The sequence below is a fragment of the Chrysochloris asiatica genome, unplaced genomic scaffold (assembly GCF_000296735.1).
Source record: "Chrysochloris asiatica unplaced genomic scaffold, ChrAsi1.0 scaffold00041, whole genome shotgun sequence".
In the NCBI taxonomy this organism is placed as follows: domain Eukaryota; kingdom Metazoa; phylum Chordata; class Mammalia; order Afrosoricida; family Chrysochloridae; genus Chrysochloris; species Chrysochloris asiatica.
In genome coordinates, this window is record NW_006408559.1 from 10,097,694 (window position 1) to 10,107,336 (window position 9,643).

At 38.8% G+C, this 9,643-nt stretch overlaps 1 pseudogene; it reads left to right on the forward strand.

Annotated features, from left to right (window-relative positions):
- The first annotated feature begins 6,804 nt into the window (after positions 1-6,804).
- Positions 6,805-7,365, forward strand: LOC102828634 (annotated as a pseudogene).
- Positions 7,366-9,643: the final 2,278 nt, after the last annotated feature.

Genomic DNA, 9,643 nt, shown 5'->3' on the forward strand with positions numbered 1-9,643 from the left:
ATTTTCCAGCACTATATCTGACAGTGTTTCTCTGCTATTCATAAGGTTTTCAGTGACTAAATATTCAAAGTTGTTCATCACTCTTCTTCCTAGTCTGTCTTCATCTGGAAGCTCATCTGAAACCTCTCCACCATGGGTGACCCTGCTGATAATTAAAATACCAGTGGCATAGCTTCCAGAATCACAGCAACTCACAAGCCACCACATTATGACTAACTGACAGACGTGTGGTAGTACAAAAAGAGCAGGGTTGACACAGTGGCAACAGCAATGGGTTCAAGCATAACAACAATAGTGAAGATGGCACAGGACAGGGCAGTATTTTGGTTTGGTTTGGTCAAAACCCTCAAGGGGATTGATTGACAAGTGGCTTCAACAGTGAGCTCAAACATAACAATGATTATGGGGTGGTGCAGGATAGAACAGTGTTTCCTTCTGTTAGACCCAAACCAAAACCTAATACTGCCCTAATACTGCCTAGGGTCTCTATGAGTTGGAACCTGCTATGGCACCTAGCAACATTAACAAAAGTGTTAAAACATCAAAATGTCTATCTAAAGACTAAGATGAGCTTGACCTAAGCCAAGGCACTTTTAACTTCTTCATATACATGCCAAGGAGCTCTGGTAGCATAGTGGTTATGAATCGGGCTGCGAACCACAAGGTCAGTAGTTCGAAACTACCAGCTGTTCCGCAGGAGAAAGATGAGGCTTTCTGCTCCTGTAAAGATTTATAGCCTCAGAAACCCTGCACAGGGTCGTTATGAGTCGGAACCGACTCCACGGCACATAACAACAACAACATACATGCCAAAGTTGGACATTTGATAGACAGAGGAATTGATGCCTTTGAATTATGGTGTTTGTGAAGAACATTTTAATATACCACAGACTGCCAGAAGAACAAACAAATCTGTCTTCAAAGAATTACAGCTAGAATGTTCCATGGAAAATAGGATGGTGAGACTCTGCCTCACATACTTTGGACAAGTTATTAGGAGAGACCATTCCCTTGAAAAGGATATCATGCTTGGTCAAGTAGTGGGTCAGTGAAAAAGAGAAGACCCTCAAGACCCTCAAGTGGCTGCAACAGTGAGTTCAAACATAACAATGATTATGGGGTGGTGCAGGATAGGAAAGTGTTTCCTTCTGTTAGACACAAACCAAAACCTAATCCACTCACATAAAGTCAATTCCAAACAAATTTGTTTGTTCTTCGGGCAGTCCATGATGCTCTCAATATTCTTCACCAATACTATAATTCAAATGCATCAATTCTTCTGTGGTTTTACTTAGTCATTGTCCAACTGCCACAGGCATATGAAGTGACTGTCAGTACCATGGCTTGGATCAGGCACCCTTCATCCTCAACCTGAACACTTTAAAGAGGTCTTGTGCAGAAGATGTGACCAATGCAATACGTGATTTGATTTTTTAAATTTATGCTTACATGAGCATTGATTGTGGGTACAAGCAAAATGAAATCTTTGAGACCTTCAATCTTTTTTTTTTTTTTTTTTTTTGTCATGACATTATTTGTTTTAACTGTGAAGGTTTTTGTTTTCTTTATGTTGGGGTGCAGTCCATAATGAAAGCTGCAGTCTTTCATCTTCATCAGTAAGTATTTTGAGTCCTCTTCCTTCCTGCAAGCAAGATTGTGTCATCTGCACATTGCAGGTTGTTAACTAATCTTCCTCCAATCCTGATACCACATTCTTCATAAAGTCCAGGTTTTCAGATTATTTGCTCACCCATAAAGATTGACTAAGTGTCCTGGTGTTGGATAATGCACTGGATCATAAGGTTAGTTTGAACTACAAGGTCGGTTTGAACTGCAAGGTCGGAAGTTCAAGCTCACCAGCCACTCCTGGGAAACCCTGTGCAGGGTCTCTGTGTCAGAACTGACTTGACAGCCCTTATCAACAACAACCACATACAGATTGAATAAGTGTGGTAAATGATACAACCCTGGTGCTCACCTTTCCTGGCTTTAGATCATCTCTTGTTCTGTTCAAACAACTGCCTCTTGTTCTATGTACAGGTTCCTCATGAGTACAATTAAGTCTTCTGGAATTCCCTTTCTTCTCAATATTATCCATGGTTTGTTATGATCCACACAGTCACACACCTTTGCATAGTCAATAAAGCACAATTAAACAAAGCAGTATTTTCTGCTTTGAACTAAGATCCATTTGACATCAGAAATTTTACCCTCATTCGACATCCTCTTCTGAATCTGGCTTGAATTTCTGGCAGCTCTTTATTAATGTATGCTGCCACAAATTCTGAATTATATTAAGTAAAATTATACTTGCATGTGATATTAATGATATTGTTCAGTGATTTTCAGATTCTGTTGGGTCACCTTTCTTTGTAATGGGCACAGCTGTGGATCTCTTCCAGTCAACTGTCCAGATAGCTTTCTTACCAGTTTCTTGGCATAGACTAGTAATTGCCTCCAGCACTTCATCAATTTGTTAAAAGATTTCAATGGTATTCTGTCAATTCCTGGAGCCTTGTTTTCCACCAATATCTTCAGTATAGCTTGGACTTCTTCCTTCAGTACCATGAGTTCTTAATCATATTCTACAGTTTGAAGAACAATCAATTCTTTTTGGTACAGTGACTCTGTGTATTCCTTCCATCGTCTTTAGATGCTTCCTGCATCAAATAGCTGTGGTTATATATTTCCAAGTAATGTTGTTAGATCTGAATGGTAGGGTGCAAAAAGGTGAAGAGTTCAGAATAACTTAATCTAGAAAACCAACTTGAAATTGAATTTCCTGCTGATGCTGGGTCAAAGGACCACATTTCATGCAATAATGTTCTGGAAATAATATATGCTGCTGTGTGCCAGCTAGTCACTTCGTTGAACTCATACACTTGTTTTCTTACTTTTTAGATTATACTTCCATCTATCTTTTTATAATTGTATTAAACTTATTAATGATTCTAATTGTAGAACATTGCATTGGAATACAGGAAAAAATATTCCAGCTATTTTCCCAGCAAGTTAACAGATGTACAAAGCAGTACAGCTTAAATTAAATCTGAACTAACTTTAAAAAGTATGTGAGATGATTTTGTCAAGAACCACAAAAATACTGAGCATTCTTAAATAGACTTGACTAGTGGTACATTTTCATAAGTACATAATCCATTTCCACCTGGAAATGATAATAACAGGCATCTACAACAAATATTGGTGGAAGTCGTTTTTAAAGGTAAGAATGTCCTCAGCATAATGTGCAAAGCTACCATCTCAGACAAAGAATTGTCTTTCACCTCTTACAATGAGTTATAGCTAGTTCCTTATGTATGTGTTCTCAGACATGAAGATAAAGAACCTAGATCAGAAACAGCAAAATGTGTTTCCTATTAATGTCAGGAACAACACCTTGCCCCCCTCACTTCTTTATTCTTTCAAGTCCATAAAGCATTTCAGGAAACCTTCTATTCTCTGTGCTTAGATTGCATTCTCCAGTTTGTTTTATTTTGTGAAATGCTGTTGAGTTGGATCCAACTCATAGCGATCCTGTATAAGGTTTCAAGGAGCAACTGGAGGGTTTGAACCACTGATGTTCGGGTTATCAGTCCAGTGCTTATCTTACAGTGCCACACTGGGATTATCCAGGAGCCTCTTGGACTCCACCTCTAGATTTCTGCTACCAGGTGAATCAGAAAAGGTATCAAGTGTAAGACCATGCTATTGACAATGTGAGATATATATGTTTGCATAAAGTCAAAGACTATAGGTGTAATTCACATCCCTTGTCATCTCCAGTGTTGGAGATACTCCTGTCTATCTTGACTGGAAAGTAGACTTTGGTTTTGCATGACCAGATTTGCAAGGTCTAGAACAGTACTGGGTCTAGGATCAGAGAACTGCAAACCTTAAACTCAGAACAGACATAGAGCCATGATTCCCTACTCCACCTGAATCCCCAGTGAGACCAACTGTTCCTTAATACTGTACCCTCTTTCATCTTTCATTTCATGTGCACAAAACTTCATTGTAAAAGGGACACAAAGAATCCCAAGAACAAAATGCATATTAGAGTCAGGGAAAAATCTTTCTAGAATGGCTGAGGTGTGAGTCTATTCTGTGTCCAGCTAGGTTTATACAAGTTTCAAGATGTAACTTGAAAAATCAAGTCTTTTCTAGACAGCTTTAGCAGAGCCCTAATTTAGCTGTGCTCAGAAGGCTTTAATTCTTCCTCTCTAACATCCAGTAACACACCTCCTCCAACCTACACAAGCACATGTTCTTCTTACAAAGGGGCAACTAACATTTGATCTCTCTTAAGTGTAATGCAGAGTGCAAAACAAGTCTGCTACCTGTAGTTTGTCCCAATCTCCAACAAAGTTGTCTCTTTTATAACAACAGTGTTGAAATACTGGCATTGCCATTGGCCTCAGAGATGCAAACCAAAAGCTGTGTCTGCCTTTGTCTCTATTACCTCTGGTCTGAATCTGGATAGTAATAGGGTCTCCAGAATATTTATTCTAGGATTCCTCACTAATTAAATTCCATGGCCTTGCAAAAGCTTCAGGTTCATCTACTCTAAGGTATAATGTTTGACAAGTTACTTAATCTCTGAAATGGGAACTATAATGTTAGTACTTACCGTAGAGGGTTCCTGGACTAATTAAAAAATGCCTGTAAAGTAATGTTGTTGCTTCTGAGTTGGCTCTGACTTGACATCCTCACTTCTAAGGGGTATTCCAGCTGTACTTCTTTCAAGACACATTTGTTTGTTCTTCTGGCAGTCCATGGGCTATTCAATATTCTTTGCCAACATCATAATTCAAAGGCACCAATTCTTCTTTGGTCTTCCTTATTCATTGTCCAGTTATCCAAAGCATGTGAGGTGATGGAAAATACCATGGCTGGGGTCAGATGTATTTTAATTCTGAGAGTGATGTCTTTGTGCTGTAACACTTCAAAGAGATCTTTTGCAGCAGATTTTCCCAATGCAATGTGTCATTTGATTTCCTGACTGCTGCTTCCATGGATGTTGATGGTGGATCCAAGTAAAATGAAGTCATTGGAAATTTCAGTCTTTTCTCTGTTCATCATACTTATTGGTCTAGTTGTGACGGGGAGTTATTTTCTTTAGGTAAAGGTGTAATTCATGCTGAAGGTATAGTCTTTGATCTTCATCAGTAACTACTTCAAGTTTTCTACACTTTCAATAAGCAAGATTGTGTCATCTGCAGATTGTAAATTGTTTATAAGTCTATCTTCTCAGATTAATTTATCAGTATGCAGATTGAGTAACAGGCATATGCTAAATACTAAATCATGATATTGATGACCATGACAAAGATGACCACAGTGACGAAACTGGTGATTCCATGAGTGCATTTGTTTTCTTTCAGATACTGCCTGTAACCTCTGTGCACAATGAATTCCTCTCCACAGCATGGTAGCATAGGTCCCATGTACTCCAGGCTAAAATTTGCATATCTTTCTCCTAAGGAACACGAGAGGATGTCTGATCTTGCCAAAGTCAAATGAGGTGATGTTTCAGACCAAGAGCCCTTAGATTACATTTCCTGCCTCATTTTTTTCTGAGCAGTTTTTAAATTTGACCATACCATACCATTCATAGGTTTGATATCCAAAAAACAAAAGTTTTATGGTATAAAATTGTTCTCTTACTGACCTCTCTCTAAGAATGCTTTCTTCTAGTCAACCTTATGAAGCTAGGACACGTAGCTTTGCTTATGCTAACACTTAGACAATGGTTTACCCAGGAATCTGGAGGGAGAATGAAGAGGAGATGGTATCACATTTCAATCAGCAATTTAAAAATATTTAGAGCTTAAGGCTGTACAAATAGAATCTACCAAAGATGGAAAAGCTGTGACTCTTTATTTGATAGATATCCCAGCAGTAATATATGATGTTCTTTTGCCTATTTGTTTATTCAACTTGATGGAGGATCTAAAAATGGTGGCTATGATTAACTGCTCTAATATCTGCATTTATATAACACCTTTCATCCCAAAAGGCTTCATAGATTAAGTTTATACAGCTTTATAAACCTTGTATAGAATTGGCCTTTCTTTACCGGGAATGGTAGAAAGTTACAGATGGCTGTCCCACTGAAGGGGGTGGGGAATTCAGGCCAAGATTACTCTAAAGTAGAGTCGATTGGGTCAAACGTGTACTGTGAGTCTAATTTCAGGGCATATTCCTGCTTATATGATCATATTTTGCGGAAAGAATTCCACTGAGAACATCCATCATTCTATTGTTAGTATGTGTGTTGAGAGACCCACGTTCTCATTAATACTTGAGGGCAGTTGCATGAAGTTTTGGCACATCCTGTCTAAAGGCAATAATTCATTTCCATCAGCTTGGTTAAAAATAGTAACAGTAAATTTTTCATTGATTAGTTAAACTTTCTACAAACATTTTGTTCAAGACTCATTTTTTTCTATGATAAAAAAATGGATACGAATGGTGCATATGTATGTATGTGTCATTATAAAGAATAATGAAAAAATAACAATACTTTCATTTGTGTTTATAGTGACATAGAAGGATGAGACTTGGGCAGTTAATTGCAAAGTTGGTTGTTCAAATCTACCAGTCAGTCACTTTGTGGGGAAAGATGACTTTGTTTGCTCCTGTCAAAATGTCCAGTCTTAGAAGCTCTAAGGAACAGTCTTCTCTGAGCTACAGGCCCGATATGAATTGGAATCATCTTGATGGAAGTGGGTTTGCTTTGGTTTGTTACACTGAAGATTATTTTAAATGATACTGATTTGATCACAGCCGCTAGCGATTAGTAAAATGGTAGTTATTATTGGATTTCCTATTGCAGAATTATATGTTCTTCTAGCAGTTTCAGGGACTCTTTTTCGACAACTAGAAACAACAGAATTAGAACTGATGAGCTATAAGAGTGGAAGAAAAATTATAATTCTTAAGAATAATACATTATGCTCTTTCCACCTCCGTCCGCGGCAGGGAGAGGAGCTGCCCACGTGCACGCATCTGCAATGGATGGTATTAAGGAACTGTTCCAGTCTCCTGGTCCAGAAGAACAAGCAGACGTACAGCACCGAGACCAAGGGGCTACAAGGGGCTGATACACTGCAAGATTGTGGGTGCAGAGCCGGCTGCCAACCTCAAAAGGCTTGTGGTGGTCATGAAGCGGAAGTCAGGCCAGTGGAAATCCGCCACCTCCTATATGCGGACCACCGTTAACAAGAACGCCCACGCTACGCTCAGCCGCATCCTGCACATGATCCCAAGAATAGGGTGGTGATCTGCAGAGCTAGCGCCATCTTGCGCAGCTAAAAGTCCTTGCTGGTGAAGAAGAAGCTGATCTGCCCTACCAAGAGCTCCTGATCGCCCCTCGCCACAGAGCAATAAAGACCGTGTTCTTCACCAAAATAATAACATATGACGTTCTGTGGACTTTAGGTGTCATTTGATCTTAAATGTTTAATGTGAAGGTGCTCATTCCCAATCACACACACACACACACACACACACACACACACACACACATCACCTACCCCAATTGAAGGATTCCTTACTTCTGTGGAAGGGAGTGGTGAAGAAAGCCCCCATATCATGACACTGTTGTTAAGTGCCATCGCGACCTGTAAGTTCTGACCCATAGCAACCCTGTAAAATGTTTCAGAGGAGTGTGGCTGGTGAGCTTGAACCACTGACCTTGCAGATCAAACCAACTTTGCAGTCCACAGCATGATCCCACAGTGCCACATCAGGACTCCTTTATATGTTATGATACTGTTGTTGTTAGTGGTATATTAAATGTGTAAATATTCCTAGACGTTTGTGTGACTATTCAAAACATCGCTTCAAAACATTTGGTTAGAAATTCTAGGCTGCAAAATATCTTTGGATAGTGCAAATTTTGCAATTGCGCTAACATTTTTAGGCTACCATGATATTCCTTCTTGCATGAAAAAGCAGGCATGAATGGATTTATGAAACTTTAAAGGATGCCCAGTTTCTAACTGGAAGTTTTACAATGCTCAATTATTCACGCTGTATCCATAATACATTGAACTGAATTGAAGAAGACAGCAAATTCAAGTTATTTTATAAGCACCATAAAATCCTTTATTCATATCTGCATTTTAGGAGGAAAAGACTAAGATCTATTTTGAAATACACCTAGGGTGTCACTATACTCTCTCCTAGTCAATTCTTCAGGTTTTTAGATATTCAAATTTATGTAAATAACTCTGTTGTATTTGGAACATAGCTCATTTGTTTAATTTGTAATGATAATGACATGTTTCCATTTTATTATTTTGTTTTTCAGTAATTAAAAACATGACTAACCTCTGAAATTTGAATTTCAAGGGATTAGAACAGTTTTTATAAAAAAGGAAAAGCTAAATACCATAGTCTCCAGGAAGAAACTCATGTGTGTGATTTCATTATATTGTGACAGGTATAATTTCAGATGACACGTATGTTTATCTTGTTGTTCCCAAAGGTATAATAATCTTATGCCTGGTTCACACTGCTTAGAGACACTTAGCTCCACTCTCTTTGTAGCCTATTTTATTTCTCAGAAAATTGCTTGCGTAATAAACTCCCCCACATTAAATTGCTGTGCGCTAGGAAATGGACTATGCCTGGGTAGAAATAGTTGATTCTGTAAGGTGGATTTAGTGGGGAAAATAAATAATGAAAAAGAAAACACATTTTGACAAAGTTAGCTGGTGAATAGAATTTGTGAATCAATAATTGTCATTGTGCATACTGGATTTTATTGGGAGCCCTGAACTACAAACACTTGGCCCAACCAAGGCATTACACTGTAATTTCCCCATTATTGACAATACACATACTATGAAAATCATTGTTTCGCATATTTAATTCAGCTAAACAATGTATTGGATACCTGGTGTGGCACTGTAGTGTAAGCACTGGACTGCTAACTGTTCAAAACCACCAACTGTTCCTCAGAATCCTTATACAGAATCGCCTGAGTCCGAAGTGTAGCAGTATTGACTATTAAGTAGAAATAAAACACAATAGGGAACAAGACCCTGCTTCTATAGTTCTAGCTCATTTGTTTTATTCTGCATTGTAGTGAGCTTTCAAAACAACACAAAAATACAGTGTCATCGGGTCAGTTCCAACTCATAGCAACCCTATGTAGAGTTTCAGAGACTGTGACTCTTTAGAGGAACAGAGAGGCTAATGGAAATTAGCCCTTACATGGTCATTTGTATTTTTGTCCTTACCTAGGTAACTGCAGTAAGTGGCACAGAATTTGGAAATATGTTGACAGTGGCTGTGCTTTATTTTGGAAGAAAACTGAGGCTTAAATACTTCCAGAGACTCAGCCTGATAAGACCAAAATGCTCCTTGGAATGGATGACAAAGATTACGTTGTTGTTGTTGAGTGCTGTCAAGTCGGTTCTGACTCATAGAAACCCCTATAGGGTTTCCAAGGAGCAGCTGGTGAGCTTGAGCCACATACCTTGTGATTCAAACCAACCTTGCAGTCCAGCACATTAACCCACAGTGCCACACACAGAATATGTTGTTGTTGTTGTTAAGTGCCGTCGAGTCGGTTCCGACCCATAGCGACCCTGTATAGGGTTTCCGAGGGTGTAAATCTTTACGGGAGTAGAAA